The sequence below is a fragment of the Procambarus clarkii genome, chromosome 68, assembly GCF_040958095.1.
Source record: "Procambarus clarkii isolate CNS0578487 chromosome 68, FALCON_Pclarkii_2.0, whole genome shotgun sequence".
Taxonomy (NCBI): Eukaryota; Metazoa; Arthropoda; class Malacostraca; order Decapoda; family Cambaridae; genus Procambarus; species Procambarus clarkii.
The window spans coordinates 17,841,354-17,861,853 of record NC_091217.1 but is presented as its reverse complement, the minus strand read 5'-3'; the positions used below and the strand labels follow the sequence as shown (position 1 = coordinate 17,861,853).

Sequence of the window (20,500 nt, the reverse complement as noted above, 5' to 3'; positions counted from 1 at the left end):
AAGAAGTCTTTGCCAAAATCAGGTGCTCAGTGCAGTAGTTAAAAACTTAAAAGTTGTACCACCTCTGGTGCAAGATTAGGGACCCATAGCCTCAGAGAAGAAAATAGAGAGTACTCAGAGAAGGCCTTGAATAATAGGCAGGCTGTTTGTGTGTGTTTCGACGGTAAGCTTGCTGACACCAAATGTAGTTACCTAAGTGTAGGTACAGGATTAGAGCTACGCTCGTGGTGTCCCGTTTACCCAGCACTCTTTGTCACATAATGCTTTGAAACTACTGACGGTCTTGGCCGCCACCACCTTCTCACTTAACTTGTTCCAACCGTGTACCACTTTGTATGCGAAAGGAAATTTTTTTATATTTCTTTGGCATCTTTGTTTAGTTAGTTTAAATCTATGACCTTTTGTTCTTGAAGTTCCAGGTCTCGGGAAATCTTCCCTATCAATTTTATCAATTCCTGTTACTATTTTGTACATAGTGATTTTATCACCTCTTTTTGTTGTCTTCTAGTTTTGGCATATATAATGCCTCTGACCTCTCCACATAGCTCTTGCCCTTTAGTTCTGGGAGCCACTTAGTAGCATGTCTTTGCACCTTTTCCAGTTTGCTGATGTGCTTCTTAAGATATGGGCACCACACAACCGCTGCATATTCTAGCCTTGGCCGAACAAAACTCGTGAACAATTTCTTTAGTATTTCGCCATCCATGTATTTAAACAAAATTCTGAAGTTAGAAAGCATGGCATAGGCTCCTCACACAACGTTCTTTATGTGGGCCTCAAGTGATAGTTTTCTATCTAGAATCAACCCTAGACCTCTTTCTTTTATCAGAATTATATAAAGATTTCTCACATAATTTGTAGGTTGTGTGGGATCTATGTTCTATTCCACATTCCATAACATGGCATTTATTCACATTAAATTTCATTTGCCAAGTGGTGCTCCATATATTTATTTTGTCCAGGTTTTCTTGAAGGGCATGACAATCATCTAAATTTCTTATCCATCCCATTATCTTAGCATCATCAGCAAACATGTTTATATAATTCTGTATTCCAACTGGTAGATTATTTATGTAGACAATGAACATTTCTGGTGCATGTACTGTGGTACCCCACTTGTGACACTTCTCCAGTCCGATTGCCTCTGATTACTGCCCTCATTTTTCTATCAGTCAGAAAATTTTTCATCCATGTTAGAAGCTTACCTGTCACCCATCCAAAATTTTCTAGTTTCCAGAACAACCTCTTATGTGGAACTCTGTCGAAAGCCTTTTTTATGTCTAGATAGATGCAGTCGACCCAACTACCTTTTTCCTTTAAAATCTCTGTGGCTCAATCATAGAAACTGAGTAAATTCGATACACAGGATCTTCCAGATCGAAAACAATACTGTCTGTGTGATATTATATAATTTCTCTCCAGGTGTTCTACCCATTTAGTTTTTATTATTGTTTTTTTCAATCTTTTCACTGTTACACTTGTCAATGATTCAGGTCTATAACTGAGAGAGGTGGGGTCTTCCCTGTTGCCACTTTTGTAGATTGGAACTATGTTAGCCTTTTTCCACATGTTTGCTATGACTCCTGTACACAGGGATGCCTGAAAGATCAGGTGAAGTGAAAGGCTGAGCTCAGATGCACATTCTCTCAGAACCCATGGTGAAACTCCATCTGGACCAACTGCTTTGTTCTTACTTAGCTACTTTAGCATATTTTCCACTTCATCTCTAGACACCTCTATACGCTCTATGATGTTCTCAGAAATTCTTATTGTGTTTGGTTCTCTTAAGATTTCATTTTGTATAAACACACTTTGGAACTTTTGGTTTAATGTTTCACACATTGCATTATCATTTTCTGTGAATCTGTTTCCTATTTTCAACCTCTGGATATTATCCTTTACCTGCAATTTGTTGTTTATGAATTTGTAGAATAGGCCCAGTTCTGTTTTACATTTATCCATTATCCCTTTTTAAAAATTTCTTTCTGCCTCTCCCCTTACTGCTGTATAGTTGTTTCTCGCATCTTTGTATCGCTGGTATGATTGGGGGTTTGGCTTCTTTCTATGTTGATACCTGCTTGATGGGGTTCTGCTCTTCTACTCCCCAAGCCCGGCCCGAGGCCAGGCTCGACTTGTGAGAGTTTGGTCCACCAGGCTGTTGCTTGGAGCGGCCCGCAGGGCCACATACCCACCACAGCCCGGCTGATCCGGAACTTCTCTTAGAAAACAGTCCAGTTTTCTCCTGAAGATGTCCACGGTTGTTCCGGCAATATTTCTTATAGTCGCTGGGAGGACGTTGAACAACCGCGGACCTCTGATGTTTATACAGGGCTCTCTGATTGTGCCTGTGGCACCTCTGCTCTTCACTGGTTCAATCTTGCATTTTTTTCCATATCGTTCACTCCAGTACGTTGTTATTTTACTGTGTAGATTTGGGACCTGGCCCTCCAGTATCTTCCATGTGTATATTATTTGGTATCTCTCTCGTCTCCTTTCTAGAGAGTACATTTGGAGAGCTTTGAGACGATCCCAATAATTTAGGTGTTTTATCTCGTCTATGCGTGCCGTATATGTTCTCTGTATTCCCTCTATTTCAGCAATCTCTCCTGCTCTGAAGGGGGAAGTGAATACTGAGCAGTACTCGAGACGGGACAACATAAGTGACTTGAAGAGTACAACCATTGTGATGGGATCCCTGGATTTGAAAGTTCTCATAATCCATCCGATCATTTTTCTGGCTGACGCAATATTTGCTTGGTTATGCTCCCTAAACATTAGATCGTCGGACATCATTATTCCCAAATCCTTGACATGCTGTTTTTCTACTATGGGAAGATTCGATTGTGTTTTGTACCCTGTATTATGTTTCAGATCCTCATTTTTGCCATACCTGAAATTTATCACTGTTAAACATCATGTTATTTTCTGCTGCCCAATCGAAAACTTTGTTGACATCTGCTTGTAGTTTTTCAATGTCTTTCATTCCATTTTTGTGTCTTTTGGTCTGTGGCCCTCTCTCAATTTCTGTTGAACCAATCCTGTTTTCTGGCCCTGCATCTCTGTTTTGGTATGAATGTTTGTATGCCTTCATTGTATATTTTGCAAAATTTGGCATACATTTAATTTACTTCCCTGTCTAGCAACAAGTCTGCCTAATTACTTATTAAAAAAAATTTGAAGTTCCCCATAGTGACCTCTCTCTCTTGAAATCAAGTTTATCAACTGTTTCAATGTCCCCATTTTCTGTGTGTGTGTGTTTGGAGGCTAAGCTTGCTGATACCATGTGTGTGTGTGTGTGTGTGTTTGGAGGCTAAGCTTGCTGATACCATGTGTGTGTGTGTGTGTTTGGAGGCTAAGCTTGCTGATACCGTGTGTGTCTGTGTTTGGAGGCTAAGCTTGCTGATACCATGTATGTGTGTGTGTGTGTGTTTGGAGGCTAAGCTTGCTGATACCGTTTGTGTGTGTGTGTGTGTGTTTAGAGGCTAAGCTTGATGATACCATGTGTGTATTTGGAGGCTAAACTTGCTGATACCATGTGTGTGTGTGTGTTTGGAGGCTAAGCTTGCTGATACCATGTGTGTGTGTGTGTGTGTTTGGAGGCTAAGTTTGCTGATACCATGTGTGTGTGTGTGTGTTTGGAGGCTAAGCTTGCTGATACCATGTGTGTGTGTGTGTTTGGAGGATAAGTTTGCTGATACCATGTGTGTGTGTGTGTATTTGGAGGCTAATCTTGCTGATACCATGTGTGTGTGTGTGTGTTTGGAGGCTAAGTTTGCTGATACCATGTGTGTGTGTGTGTGTTTGGAGGCTAAGCTTGCTGATACCATGTGTGTGTGTGTGTTTGGAGGCTAAGTTTGCTGATACCATGTGTGTGTGTGTGTTTGGAGGCTAAGCTTGCTGATACCATGTGTGTGTGTGTGTGTGTTTGGAGGCTAAGCTTGCTGATACCATGTGTGTATTTGGAGGCTAAGCTTGCTGATACCATGTGTGTATTTGGAGGCTAAGCTTGCTGATACCATGTGTGTGTGTGTTTGGAGGCTAAGCTTGCTGATACCATGTGTGTGTGTGTGTTTGGAGGCTAAGTTTGCTGATACCATGTGTGTGTGTGTGTTTGGAGGCTAAGTTTGCTAACACCGTGTGTGTACTCACCTGTTTAAATAATAATAGGGGTGTGTACCACCTCTGGTGCAATTGTAGGGACCCACAGCCTTGAAGAAAATAGAGTATTCAGAGAAGACCTTGTGGATTCTCACTGAACACTAATCTTTTCTTCTCCTATCACCCCTCTTATTTTGTTTTATGCTGTATTCTATTATATATCATATAAATACATAGCCAAATGGCAATATTTATTATGTCTATACAAAAAGAAGACATCCACTTTATTTTTTTTCTCTCCTTTGTTTCTATGTGGATTTTGTTGTGACTAATGATTCTCCTCCTTCCCATCAACAGGTCTTCCTCACTGGGCTTGCTCGGCTTTTGTGTTACTGTGAGGGTGCCTTCATCGTTTACTCTTCAAGACTGACTCATGCTGGCATTGCATTTGTGGACTTCCCTTCACAGTAAACAGTCCTTCTCCATATGGTGATTGTCCAGGGCAAGCAGGGTGTGACTGCCATCTTGGAGAAGCAGGGTCTTTTAATATGAAGAATCTTCCGTCTTCTCTACTTACGCCAGCTTGTGCCGGCCTTGCATTCTTGTTACTTCATGGCCCTTGGGCCTTTTTTATTTATTTTACATAATAATTTTTTTTATTATTACCCGTGTTTCACAAGAGATCCTTAACATTTTAAGCACCAATTGTATTGACTAATGTACGTCTTGTAACCTTTAAGACATAAATAGACAAGACATAGATAAATGAGTGAATAATACTGAGTGACTAGGTTAGGGCGAGGAACATAGTACAGTGTCTGGCTTTGGAAGAATGCCTACTGTTTTAGAAACCTTATTGCCATGATCATAATCGTATGGGTTAAAAAGCATTTGTTGTCACTCCTACACTGTGGCTTGTTGAGCTTGAAACCTTTGCTCCTTGTTCGTGTTACATCTGACCTTTTGAAGAAATTGTATGAATCAATATCCTCCAAATTGTTCAGTATTTTAAAGGTTTCGCTCTATTACTCTCTCATTTGCATATATCTAAGCATATAGATTAGATATAGATTTAGATTAGATTTTTTATTCAGGTAAAGGTACATACATTGCAGATGAGTTACAAAGGGAAAGACATTGACTAGAGTTCACTAGCTCTATTGGAAGAGAAACGTCTGCAAGACAAGTGTGGGCAAAAATTAAGGTAGCAGCGGCTCACAACGACCCCCAACGGCTTCATTTTGTATCTTCTCCAACTTGCTCATCCTACCTTTACCAAAACAAGAAATGACAGGTGCAGCATAATCAATAAGAAATCTTACAGTACTCAAGTACATCATTCGTAGCACTTGGACTCCCACTCCTTTCCACAGCATGCCAAGGCCTTCAGAGGTTGTAATCTCTTCCGACATTGACTCAACAGTCTGTTCATCTCAGTTTCCAAACTCTCATAGGTATATCCAACATATATGCCTAAATATTTATATATATTAACTCTCTATATTTTTACCGTTTATTTCCAATATAATGGGCCTCCGACTTCTACATTCAAACTTTAGTTTTGTCTTCATTAACCACTAGTCCCATGTGGTGACACTGGTTTCCGAAATTGTCTAACACTGTTTGAATCTTTGAAATATCTTTGCCCTGAAACAAAATATCATCAGCATATATGATTGGAGTTACCCAATTTGAGTATTTCTCAGATGCTATCTTATTCATTAGTACATTAAACAGGGTGAGACTCAACACTCCTCCCTGAGGTGTGCAGAGTTCTTGACCTTGATACCTTGAACCATACAACCTTGATACCACACCTGAGCCTTCCTTTCCTGAAGATAATCCCCTATCCAGCGCAATAATCTCCCTTCAACACCAAGACCAGCTAATTCATATAAAATAACCTCTTTGTTGGCTTTATCAAAAGCTCCTTATAAATCAATAAAAATTCTATAATAATCATTACCATTAGCTAGACATTTAATAATACAGTCAGAGGTACTTTTTCCTCTGAGGAACCCGAAAAATTATTAGACAGCTGATCACCTATTATATACAAAAGTTTATTTAAAATGATCCTCTCCATCATTTTACAAAAACACGAGGTTAAAGACACAGGTCTGTACTCTCCATTGGCTTTAGGGATAAGGATGATCATAGTTCTTTTTCATTTACTGGGAGTTCTGCCCTCTTTATAACTAATATTAAAGAGGTCTAACAGCGGGCTTTTCGTCATAATGGCAAGTTCATTAAGTATTTCATAAGTTACTCCATCCTCCCCAGGGGGCGGTACATTTCCCAACTTTAATCGCCGTTATTAGTTCTTCTCTGGTAATACCTGTGCAAGTGACATCACCACTGTTACCTACTGTAAGTATAAAATCCTTTCTTAGATCTTTCCAAGAATCAAACGACTCTCTCGTTACAGCGGGTAATTAAATGAACTAAGTTTGGCAGCTTCCGCCCATACATTTACGAGACCTTTTGCAATTCCTTACGGGTCAGGATGTGCAACAAAATTATGCTTTTTACCCCTTATTTCATTTATGTCTTGCCAGATTTCCTTCAAGTTTGTTACTCCTAACTTTCTCTGCAAACTCCTGCCAATACTTGCTCCAAATTTCCTTTCTCTTCTCCGCACACTTTTATGGGGGGATGCTTTTCTATACCAGATGTTTTCCGGTTCAATGTTGCATTAAATACATCTACCTCCTTAATTAAATCTTAATAAAATGCTTCTGCCGAAACTGGCTTATAAGTATCATACCAAGACTTAATATGACCAACAAGACCCCTTAATTCTCCCTTATTAAACTGTAAGCTTTTCCTCTGAAGGCAGGCATGCTTTTTATCTTGTTTAAGCTGTATTTGTAATGCAAAATCTCTTAGCATTTCATCCACAGTAAGACAATTCTCCTCTATGCCCTCAGCATTTATCAAACAAGCATAATCTAATCTCCCTCCCCTCAGATGAGTAGGAGAGGGCTCGCCCAGCAGTTGAACATCTTCATGTTCAACATGTTCATCTTCATGTTCAGATTGTTACCATCCCTATCCCCAGTTTCCTGGAGTGCTGCTATGTTAATATTCTCTCTAAGAGTATAATAGTGTACATCCACCGCTCTAGTTTTTAATCCATTAACGTTCCAAGATAATATTATCAATCTACTTTCATCCATGAACTCCGTAATATTTTTTCTTTCTCCTCACTTGCACAACTACTACTAACATCGAAGGTAATAGTATTCATATCTATTTTCTTTGTTATTTCTGTATACCTTTTTACTTTAACGAAGGTACCCCCCAGGTGTAGGGAGGAATGATCTTTTCCAGGTATATTTTGAAAATCAGCATCGTTTTGCCACGTACCGCTTCGGTGGGTAGGCGGTTCCATGAGTTAATAACTCTGTGGGTGAAAAAGTATCTCCTGTAACTGGTAACTGGCTATTCAGACGAAGGACTTCGGGTAGATGTAGTTTACATGGACCTGAACAACGGTCGTAGTCTGCTGTCTGCTCTGTGTCGAGGCTGTAGCGTCTTGGGTCGATTAGAACTGTACACGCCGAGTGCTACATTCTTGACTGGAGATTGTACTGTGTGCTATTCGATTGATTGATGAAGATTAAGCCACCCAAGAGGTGACACGGGCATGAATACCCCGTAAGTGGTGGCCCTTTTGAGCCATTACCAATATCAAGAGCTGATACTGGAGATCTGTGGAGGTGCGACTGCACCCTGCGTGACGGGAGATGTCTCCCGTGTGGTGTGTGCTATTCTGATTTATTTATAAAGATTAAGCCACCCAAGAGGTGGCACGGGCATGAATAGCCCGTAATGTGCTATTCTCAAGTCGCTTGCTTATGTACGGTGACGACACCTCACAGTAAGATATAGAAGGGTGGAAAACCGTTACCTGTAAATAGGGATAGGATTAATGCTAAGGTAATTAGTTATGCCATTATGATGATGAGATAATGGAGTATAAGGATTACTCGATCACTACATCACCTTCAACTATTACTAGGGGAACTATTCCATGGTCCAGCGATTTTCTGAAAAGGAGTTTCACTGGCAAGCATAGTGAATTAAGAGCATAAGAATAAAGGTAACTGCAGAAGGCCTATTGGCCCATACGAGGCAGCTCCTATCTATAACCACCCAAACCCACTCATATACATGCCCAACCCACGCTTGAAACAATCGAGGGACCCCACCTCCACCACGTTACGCGGTAATTGGTTCCACAAATCAACAACCCTGTTGCCAAACCAGTATTTACCCAAGTCTTTCCTAAATCTAAACTTATCCAATTTATACCCATTGTTTTGTGTTCTGTCATGTGTTGATACTTTTAATACCCTACTAATATCCCCTTTGTTATGTCCATTCATCCACTTGTAAACCTCTATCATATCACCCCTAACTCTTCGCTTTTCCAGTGAATGCAATTTAAGCTTTGTTAATCTTTCTTCATATAAAAGATTTCTATTTTGGGGAATTAACTTAGTCACCCTACTCTGGACACGTTCAAGTGAATTTATATTCATTCTATAATATGGCGACCAAAACTGAACTGCATAATGTAAATGGGGCCTAACCAGAGCAAGATATAGCTGAAGAACCACACCAGGTGTCTTGTTACTAACACTTCGATTAATAAATCCCAGTGTCCTATTTGCCTTATTACGAGCATTCATGCATTGATCCTTTTGTTTTAAATTCTTACTAATCATAACTCCCAGATCCCTTTCACAATCCGACTTCGCAATCTCAACACCATCTAGCTCGTATCTTGAAACTATCATCATTACCTAGTCTCAAAACTTTACATTTATCAGCATTAAACTGCATCTGTCAATCTTTTGACCATTTCAAAACCCTATTTAGATCAACTTGAAGTGATAGTGAGTCTTCTTCCGTGTTAATTTCCCTACCTATTTTTGTATCATCTGCAAATTTGCAAATGTTGCTACTCAACATAAGAACACAAGAACAAAGGCAACTGCAGAAGGCCCACCGGCCCATACGAGGCAGCTCCTACCTACAACCACCCAATTAATTTGCCAGTTCCTTTACGACTTGGGACTTAAATCCATTTACACTTTGGGCTTCTGAGTCTTTTAGTTTGTCAATGCTCTTCCTGATTGTGTCGCGTGTAATTGGTATTTCTCTTAATTCATTCTCCTTACCTCCGACAAACATTTGTGTTGGTGATGGGATGTCATTCAAGCTTTCTAGTGTGAACACTGATGTTAGGTATTCATTGAGAGTGTTTGCCGCCCTTTAATGATACAACTTAAAATTGTTAGTCTCATCTTTTATGGGTCCTACGGAGTCAGTTCTTTGTTTGGGTTTTACTTCGTATATACTTGCCCGAAACGCTATGCGTATTAGTGGCTTTAGGTATTGTATTTTAAATTTTAAAATTTTGCCCCGAGATGCGAGTTTATTGGGAGTACTTAGCTGTATCATTAGCAAGGTAATTAACTATAGTTTGCTGTCCTCCGTCCTTTAACAAATCCATTGACCCCTCCCCTAACCTGCCTATTTTGTGCAATAGTCGGTTTAGGATGATCCTTTCAAGCATCTTCCAAGTGCATTACATGACACTGATAGGTCTATAATTGCCAGGGTCATTGGGTTTCGGTATTGGGACCATTATTGCATGTTTCCATTGTGTGGGCAACACTCCACATAGGAATGACTTGTTAAACAGGTGGAGTAGTGGATTGCCAGACACTTCACACAGTGCATTGAGTATGTCGTAGGTGACGCCATCTTCACCAGGTGCTGTACTTTTACCCTTTTCATAGCCCCCTTTACTTCCTTGGCTGTATTTGGTTCCCCATACTCGTCATCACTAGATTGTGCTCTTGTTATCCTAATCCTTCTGTCATTATGTCGGAGGAGCTGTTCCCTGCTTACTTCTGCAGGGAGGGAGGAGGATGATGCTGCATCACTCCACTTGTGAATTAGTTCTTCAGCCTTACCCTGGGGGTCGTTGTGAGCCGCAGGCCGGGCTCTGCTCCCCTTAGCTACCTTAATTTTTGCCCACACTTGTCTTGCAGACGTTTCTTTTCCAATAGAGCTAGTGAACTCTAGTCATTGTCTTTCCCTTTGTAACTCATCTGCAATGTATGTACCTTTACCTGAATAAAAAATCTAATCTAAATCTATATCTAATCTATATGCTTAGATATATGCAAATGAGAGAGTAATAGAGCGAAACCTTTAAAATACTGAACAATTTGGAGGATATTGATTCATACAATTTCTTCAAAAGGTCAGATGTAACACGAACAAGGAGCAAAGGTTTCAAGCTCAACAAGCCACAGTGTAGGAGTGACAACAAATGCTTTTTAACCCATACGATTATAATCATGGCAATAAGGTTTCTAAAACAGTAGGCATTCTTCCAAAGCCAGACACTGTACTATGTTCCTCGCTCTAACCTAGTCACTCAGTATTATTCACTCATTTATCTATGTCTTGTCTATTTATGTCTTAAAGGTTACAAGACGTACATTAGTCAATACAATTGGTGCTTAAAATGTTAAGGATCTCTTGTGAAACACGGGTATTAATAAATAATTTATTATGTAAAATAAATAAAAAAGGCCCAAGGGCCATGAAGTAACAAGAATGCAAGGCCGGCACAAGCTGGCGTAAGTAGAGAAGACGGAAGATTCTTCATATTAAAAGACCCTGCTTCTCCAAGATGGCAGTCACACCCTGCTTGCCCTGGACAATCACCATATGGAGAAGGACTGTTTACTGTGAAGGGAAGTCCACAAATGCAATGCCAGCATGAGTCAGTCTTGAAGAGTAAACGATGAAGGCACCCTCACAGTAACACAAAAGCCGAGCAAGCCCAGTGAGGAAGACCTGTTGATGGGAAGGAGGAGAATCATTAGTCACAACAAAATCCACATAGAAACAAAGGAGAGAAAAAAAATAAAGTGGATGTCTTCTTTTTGTATAGACATAATAAATATTGCCATTTGGCTATGTATTTATATGATATATAATTGAATACAGCATAAAACAAAATAAGAGGGGTGGTAGGAGAAGAAAAGATTAGTGTTCAGTGAGAATCCACAAGGTCTTCTCTGAATACTCTTTATTTTCTTCAAGGCTGTGGGTCCCTACAATTGCACCAGAGGTGGTAAACACCCCTATAATTATTTAAACAGGTGAGTACACACACGGTGTTAGCAAACTTAGCCTCCAAACACACACACACACATGGTATCAGCAAACTTAGCCTCCAAACACACACACACACACATGGTATCAGCAAGCTTAGCCTCCAAACACACACACACATGGTATCAGCAAGCTTAGCCTCCAAATACACATATGGTATCAGCAAGCTTAGCCTCTAAACACACACACACAAATGGTATCAGCAAGCTTAGCCTCCAAATACACACACACACATGGTATCAGCAAGCTTAGCCTCTAAACACACACACACACACACACACATGGTATCAGCAAGCTTAGCCTCCAAACACACACACACACACATGGTATCAGCAAGCTTAGCCTCCAAACACACACACACACACATATGGTATCAGCAAACTTAGCCTCCAAACACACCTACACACATGGTATCAGCAAGCTTAGCCTCCAAATACACACATGGTATCATCAAGCTTAGCCTCTAAACACACACACACACACACAAACGGTATCAGCAAGCTTAGCCTCCAAACACACACACACATACATGGTATCAGCAAGCTTAGCCTCCAAACACAGACACACACGGTATCAGCAAGCTTAGCCTCCAAACACACACACACACATGGTATCAGCAAGCTTAGCCTCCAAACACACACACACACACACATACATGGTATCAGCAAGCTTAGCCTCCAAACACACACACACATGGTATCAGCAAGCTTAGCCTCCAAACACACACACACAGAAAATGGGGACATTGAAACAGTTGATAAACTTGATTTCAAGAGAGAGAGGTCACTATGGGGAACTTCAATTTTTTTTTAATAAGTAATTAGGCAGACTTGTTGCTAGACAGGGAAGTAAATTAAATGTATGCCAAATTTTGCAAAATATACAATGAAGGCACACAAACATTCATACCAAAACAGAGATGCAGGGCCAGAAAACAGGATTGGTTCAACAGAAATTGAGAGAGGGCCACAGACCAAAAGACACAAAAATGGAATGAAAGACATTGAAAAACTACAAGCAGATGTCAACAAAGTTTTCGATTGGGCAGCAGAAAATAACATGATGTTTAACAGTGATAAATTTCAGGTATGGCAAAAATGAGGATCTGAAACATAATACAGGGTACAAAAAACACAATCGAATCTTCCCATAGTAGAAAAACAGCATGTCAAGGATTTGGGAATAATGATGTCCGACGATCTAATGTTTAGGGAGCATAACCAAGCAAATATTGCGTCGGCCAGAAAAATGATCGGATGGATTATGAGAACTTTCAAATCCAGGGATCCCATCACAATGGTTGTACTCTTCAAGTCACTTATGTTGTCCCGTCTCGAGTACTGCTCAGTATTCACTTTCCCCTTCAGAGCACGGTTGCACGGTTGTTTCTGCCGGAACAACCGTGGACATCTTCAGGAGAAAACTGGACTGTTTTCTAAGAGAAGTTCCGGATCAGCCGGGATGTTGTGGGTATGTGGCCCTGCGGGCCGCTCCAAGCAAAAGCCTGGTGGACCAAACTCTCACAAGTCGAGCCTGGCCTCGGGCCGGGCTTGGGGAGTAGAAGGGTCCCCATCATACCCCATCAAGCAGGTATCAAAATAGAAAGAAGCCAAACCCCCAATCTTACCAGCGATACAAAGATGCGAGAAACAACTATACAGCAGTAAGGGAAGAGGCAGAAAGAATTTTTTAAAAAGGGATAATGGATAAATGTAAAACAGAACTGGGCCTATTCTACAAATTCATAAACAACAAATTGCAGGTAAAGGATAATATCCAGAGGTTGAAAATAGGAAACAGATTCACAGAAAATGATAATGCAATGTGTGAAATATTAAACCAAAAGTTCCAAAGTGTGTTTATACAAAATGAAATCTTAAGAGAACCAAACACAATAAGAATTTCTGAGAACATCATAGAGCGTATAGAGGTGTCTAGAGATGAAGTGGAAAATATGCTAAAGTAGCTAAGTAAGAACAAAGCAGTTGGTCCAGATGGAGTTTCACCATGGGTTCTGAGAGAATGTGCATCTGAGCTCAGCCTTCCACTTCACCTGATCTTTCAGGCATCCCTGTGTATAGGAGTCATAGCAAACATGTGGAAAAAGGCTAACATTGTTCCAATCTACAAAAGTGGCAACAGGGAAGACCCCACCTCTCTCAGTTATAGACCTGAATCATTGACAAGTGTAACAGTGAAAGGATTGAAAAAAAAAATAAAAACTAAATGGGTAGAACACCTGGAGAGAAATTATATAATATCACACAGACAGTATTGTTTTCGATCTGGAAGATCCTGTGTATCGAATTTACTCAGTTTCTATGATTGAGCCACAGAGATTTTAAAGGAAAAAGGTAGTTGGGTTGACTGCATCTATCTAGACATAAAAAAGGCTTTCGACAGAGTTCCACATAAGAGGTTGTTCTGGAAACTAGAAAATTTTGGATGGGTGACAGGTAAGCTTCTAACATGGATGAAAAATTTTCTGATTGATAGAAAAATGAGGGCAGTAATCAGAGGCAATCGGACTGGAGAAGTGTCACAAGTGGAGTACCACAGTACATGCACCAGAAATGTTCATTGTCTACATAAATGATCTACCAGTAGGAATACAGAATTATATAAACATGTATGCTGATGATGTTAAGATAATGGGATGGATAAGAAATTTAGATGATTGTCATGCCCTTCAAGAAAACCTGGACAAAATAAATATATGGAGCACCACTTGGCAAATGAAATTTAATGTGAATAAATGCCATGTTATGGAATGTGGAATAGAACATAGATCCCACACAACCTACAAATTATGTGAGAAATCTTTATATAATTCTGATAAAAGAAAGAGGTCTAGGGTTGATTCTAGATAGAAAACTATCACTTGAGGCCCACATAAAGAACGTTGTGTGAGGAGCCTATGCCATGCTTTCTAACTTCAGAATTTTGTTTAAATACATGGATGGCGAAATACTAAAGAAATTGTTCACGAGTTTTGTTCGGCCAAGGCTAGAATATGCAGCGGTTGTGTGGTGCCCATATCTTAAGAAGCACATCAGCAAACTGGAAAAGGTGCAAAGACATGCTACTAAGTGGCTCCCAGAACTAAAGGGCAAGAGCTATGTGGAGAGGTCAGAGGCATTATATATGCCAAAACTAGAAGACAACAAAAAGAGGTGATAAAATCACTATGTACAAAATAGTAACAGGAATTGATAAAATTGATAGGGAAGATTTCCCGAGACCTGGAACTTCAAGAACAAAAGGTCATAGATTTAAACTAACTAAACAAAGATGCCAAAGAAATATAAAAAAATTTCCTTTCGCATACAGAGTGGTACACGGTTGGAACAAGTTAAGTGAGAAGGTGGTGGCGGCCAAGACCGTCAGTAGTTTCAAAGCATTATGTGACAAAGAGTGCTGGGTAGACGGGACACCACGAGCGTAGCTCTAATCCTGTAACTACACTTAGGTAACTACATTTGGTGTCAGCAAGCTTACCGTCGAAACACACACAAACAGCCTGCCTATTATTCAAGGCCTTCTCTGAGTACTCTCTATTTTCTTCTCTGAGGCTATGGGTCCCTAATCTTGCACCAGAGGTGGTACAACTTTTAAGTTTTTAACTACTGCACTGAGCACCTGATTTTGGCAAAGACTTCTTAGTGCAATTGTCAAGGACATAGTTCTGGTATTTTTTTGTTTATAAATATTCAGGTATAGTTAATGTCAAAATGTTTCAAAACTCAACAATTTATATTTCAAAACAAAAAAAGTAATGAAAACATTACAAAACATTAAAATATAGCCTAATTAATTTTTTAATAAAATAGCACAACTCTCAGAATGTCTAAAGGTGCTTTGAGCAATGAAGTAGTTAATTTTATATATATAATATTATATATATAATATATATTTACCTGTGACTACTGCTTAGCAAAAATTTGATCTCTGTGAAAATTGGTCTCGTCATTGCTAGGAGATATTTTAAGACCATGATTTGCTGTGGATGGCACTGTAGTCTTCAAGTCATCAATCTAAAAATAGAGGTAATCTTTTAAAATGTAAATTTTGTATAAAAAAAATGCAAAAATAAATTGCAAGAATAATATGAAGTTATTATAAAATTTTTGTTTAATTATTTAAATATTTGTGAGACATTATTAAGAAATGTATGAAGTACAGATTCTCTAAGACCTGATATGTATCTGCTTATGTTCCACCACATTACATTCAGGGCTGAAGAGAAAACACAGCCAGTAAGGTAATGATCACTTAGGATGGACTGGGATGTTACATGTAGGTTGGGGCTAAGCTGCGTGAGGCTAGGATGCCCAGCCTGCCTTGTCTAGGCTGGGCTGGGCTAGGCAACACTAGGAAGGAGTCAACAAATCTCTGGAGTGCCTTACTTTTCCTGATATCCTTAAAAAAGCAAGAATGATGCCATTTTATAAAGGAGGCGAGACAGCAGACATAAACAATTAAAGAAAAATATCGAATCTACTTATACTTTCAAAAATATTTGATTTTTTTTTTTTACAAACATCTCTTCCTAGTTTGTAAAATTCAACATGAATAAAAACACACACACACATTCCTAGGAAGCAGCCCATAGCAGCTGTCTAACTCCCAGGTACTTATTTACTGTTAGGTGAACCAGATATAGAGAATAACCACAAAATGCTATCTTTATAAGAACTATCTTGTAAAGCCACTAGTACACGCAGCATTTCAGGCAGGATATATAAAATATTATATATATATATATATATATATATATATATATATATATATATATATATATATATATATATATATATATATATATATATATATATATATATATATATATGAATACATACATACGGGACAAAGAGCCAGAGCTCAACCAGCGCAAGCACAACTAGGTGAGTACACACACACACACACACACACACACATATATATATATATATATATATATATATATATATATATATATATATATATATATATATGAGTGTCAGACCATGGAGGAATGATTTTTTTTAATTTAATTTATATAAAAAATTATTCCTTCTGAAGATGTATTAATATATGAAAGTACTTAAGGAAATTCCTGTTTCAATTCTTCCTCCGTGGTCTGACACTGTCACATTTTTCATCAAGTGTTAATTTTTGTGATTTACACACACGTTGCCATGTTTACACACACATTATTTATATTATATATATATATATATATATATATATATATATATATATATATATATATATATATATATATATATATATATATATATATATATATATATATGCGGAAAATCCACAGAAAAATATGAAATGAGGTGAACGTTTCGGCTTTGTTAAAGCCTTTGTCAACACCAGACTGACTGTGAGTCAGTCTGGTGTTGACAAAGGCTTTAACAAAGCCGAAACGTTCACCTCATTTCATATTTCTCTGTGGATTTTCCGCATAAAATGATCAGTGTTTTGTGATCGTCAATTGCATATATATATATATATATATATATATATGCAATTGACGATCACAAAACACTGATCATTTTATGCGGAAAATCCACAGAGAAATATGAAATGAGGTGAACGTTTCGGCTTTGTTAAAGCCTTTGTCAACATCAGACTGACCTAACGCAACTGATCTAACTGATCCCGTGGTCAGTCTGGTGTTGACAAAGGCTTTAACAAAGCCGAAACGTTCACCTCATTTCATATATCTCTGTGGATTTTCCACATATATATATATATATATATATATATATATATATATATATATATATATATATATATATATATATATATATATATATATATATATATATATGTAACCCTCAACCCTATAAGTGGAGGGTTCCTACATACTCAACCAGAGGTGGTACCCTCTATATATTAATAAAAAGGCAAGGCTATGCTAAATCTTGGCAGGGATTGGCTTGGCTAAGCTGGTCAGGGCTTGGCTAGGGTAGGAAGGACTGGTCATGTTTAAAAGCAAGGCAGGGTTAGGCTAGGCAAGACTAGGTAAGGGTATACTGGGATAGGCTTGGCTACGGTAGGCTAGGAAGAGGTAAACTAGGATAAGCAAGGCTGTGCAAGCACTATGCACAGCTAGAATGAACTATGCTAAGATGGTTTAAGTTGTGCTAGGTTAGGATAAGCTGAGTCATGCAGGGCCCTGATTGACCAGTGGAGTCTAATAGTCTAACCTTCTAGCTAGTTTGCTGACCTAAGAGTGTAAATACCTAGCCCCTAACCTGAGATATATACAAGAGTTGTTACATTCTTGTACAGCCACTAGTACGAGTAGCGTTTCGGGCAGGTCCCTGGAATACGATCCCCGCCGCGAAGAATCGTTTTTTCATCCAAGTACACATTTTACTGTTGCGTTAAACAGAGGCTACAGTTTAGGATTTGCGCCCAGTAAATCCTCCCCGGCCAGGATACGAACCCATGACATAGCGCTCGCGGAACGCCAGGCGAGTGTCCTACCACTACACCACCTGCTGCAATATTATTATAAAAGAAATATTACTTATTATAATCGTAAATACTAAATACCTGTTGTGTTGATTTAGGGGCGACGACGATCGTGGGATCGGATGCGAGCCACAGGTGGCCTACACCATGCTTTCTAAGGCGTCCCTCTCATAACAAAAACAAATCCGTGCATTCATACACAAACAGAGATCCCGTGGTTATGCGAATACTTGCAATTCTTTTACTTAAAATAATAACAATTAGATTAATAATAATTAACATAATTTTTACTCAAGATTCACAAACATCATTAATACTATTTAAAAAAAAAATTATAAGACATCTAAAAACAGATATACAGACTTTGTGTGATATTTATTTCAACATTATATATTAATAGAATGTTGTAACTATTATTTTCATATATTAGGTAGTTTCCAGCTACGTATATCGCATATAAACGTTGCAAAAAGATTTTAGACTGAATTAACACATTACACATTTATGGAGTAATTAACAACAAAACAATCTTTATTTTCATTGCAGAACATATATCAGAGCATACTAGTGACTCATACATTTAAAATAGTGTGATTTTTAAACAATTCGGTTGTAAACCCGCAGAACGGCCTACCCGCCAAAGACGTAACATTAGAAATAGTATATAATTCATTATTTTAAATTACATATATAATCATTAATAATATTCGGCAGCTATCGAGGTTCTCCATAGGTAAATTCCTGTACTCTAACAAGATGCTACTTGCTGTTTAGCTGTTTAAATTCTTGGAAAATTGTAATGACCAGCGACATAAAATATAACAATGAAATAATAGCAGGTAACTGTAGGTGAACGAAAAATTAAATTCCAAATTGATTAGATGTTTTTCTAAATATAAAGATCGACCTGAAGGAATTTTATGAATTATGGACTAATTAAACAAAAAAATAGGTAATTTTACTTGAAGAACAGATACCAGAGAATAGTTAGTGAGTACATTTATATTGTATAATGGGAGAAAGCCCCTGGTAGCCGCGAATTAAAATAACCACCTACATTAATTGATAACTAGGAAATAGTATCTGGAAACTTTATCTGAACGAAAACACAATACCAATTTGTTTAGATGTTTTTCTTAATATAAAGATCAACAGTAAGGAATCTTATTCATTATGGACAAATTAACAAAAAAAACGATAATTTTCATTGAGGACCATATATTAGAGCATACTTAGTCACTTATATATTAAAAGTATTGTGTATTTTGAACCATTGGGGTTGTAAACAAACAGAACGGCCTACCCGAAAAGTCGTAACATAAAATGTTGCATATGTTTGCTAATTTATTATTTGATAAATTATTATTAATTTACGACAACTATAGAGGTTTCCCATTAGTTAAATTACTGTAGTCTGACTAAATGCTACTACAAAACCTATATAAATCCTGGGAAAGTCACAATGACCAGCGACATTAAAGCATAGAGGGTTAAATAGTAACAGGCAACTGTCGGCGAACGAAAAATTCATTTCCAAATTTATTAGATGTTTTCCTAAATATAAAGATCGATAGGCTGGAATTTTCTGGATTATGGCCTAATTAAGGCAAAAATATATATATTTTTACTTGAAGAACAAATATCAGAGCATAGTCAGTGAGTTATAGAATAATAAGAGTGTGGTATTTCATTGTATAACAAGAGATAGTCCATGGAAGCGAAAATAGACGTAGTTTTACACAAAATAACGTCCAAAAACAGCCGTAGAGTCAAACGGCAAATGTTGACGTTCTTTTTAAGAGGACAGGTTGCTAATACATGGTCCTCAATGAAAATTATGTTTTTTTTTTTGTTAATTTGTCCATAATGAATACGATTCGTTACTGTTGATCTTTATATTAAGAAAAACATCTAAGAAATTTGTTATTGAATTTTCGTTCAAATAAAGTTTCCAGTTACTATTTCCTAGTTATCCTTAAATGTAGGTGGTCATTATTTTACTATTATGTATATAGAAATTTAGCATTATGCATTTATAATACAGAACAATTTGGTCCTTCCACTGCCTCATAATTATATAAAATTCATTGTGACAAATACTTGATAATTAAAATCAGAGTTTTTTGACAACTATAAAAAATCCTGTTGAAATCATGCCGTTTTGAGTTGTCATACGCTTCTTAGTAAATAATATTGTGTAATGTTTGGCACAATTTATCACTGTATTTACAAACTGTTTAGGTATTAATGTATTCATTTTTTTTAATGTGTAATATGTTACTTAATCCTAAACTTCTTTTGCAACATTTATATCAGATATAAATAATTGTCGCGAAACTGCGTATGAAAAAAAACATTTCCCCAAATGAAATTAGTGTGTCGGCGATCGAGCGGCCATATTTAAAAGTGTATACTCTTGTCACTGTTCTGACATTAGTTTTCGATGTACGTATTTCATTTTTGTACCAATGTGTTCGCAATAGAATGTTCTAGAAGAACATAAGTATAAAACGTCACATAAGGATGTGTTCGACCGGCAACATATATAAAAACTACGTCGATTATACTCATCGTGTCAATAATACAATTGTTTTACCATGCTGATTCAATGCCATACTGTTTTCTCAAATAAGCTCTTCGGCTATTAGAGAAAACGTAAATTTAATGGCGAACATTTGTAAACTATCCCCAAGTAGATCGGATCGAAATTGGAATTTATACAAAT

The 20,500-nt window shown here is 37.8% G+C and overlaps 2 long non-coding RNA genes across 2 annotated transcripts in view; one reads left to right on the top strand and one right to left on the bottom strand.

The window, feature by feature from the left end:
- The window catches only part of LOC138355697 (uncharacterized), a 7,914-nt gene extending 3,207 nt beyond the window's left edge, over positions 1–4,707 (top strand). The window contains exon 3 of the long non-coding RNA XR_011223985.1: positions 4,456–4,707. This is a non-coding gene — a long non-coding RNA (uncharacterized lncRNA). The remainder of the gene's footprint in view (positions 1–4,455) is intronic.
- Positions 4,708–10,722: 6,015 nt separating this feature from the next.
- On the bottom strand, positions 10,723–17,966 carry LOC138355696 (uncharacterized). The gene is made up of 3 exons (XR_011223984.1): positions 17,857–17,966; positions 15,222–15,338; positions 10,723–10,983 (listed from the first exon to the last, which is right to left on the bottom strand). It is a non-coding gene; the product is annotated as an uncharacterized lncRNA (long non-coding RNA).
- Between the last annotated feature and the right edge of the window lie 2,534 nt (positions 17,967–20,500).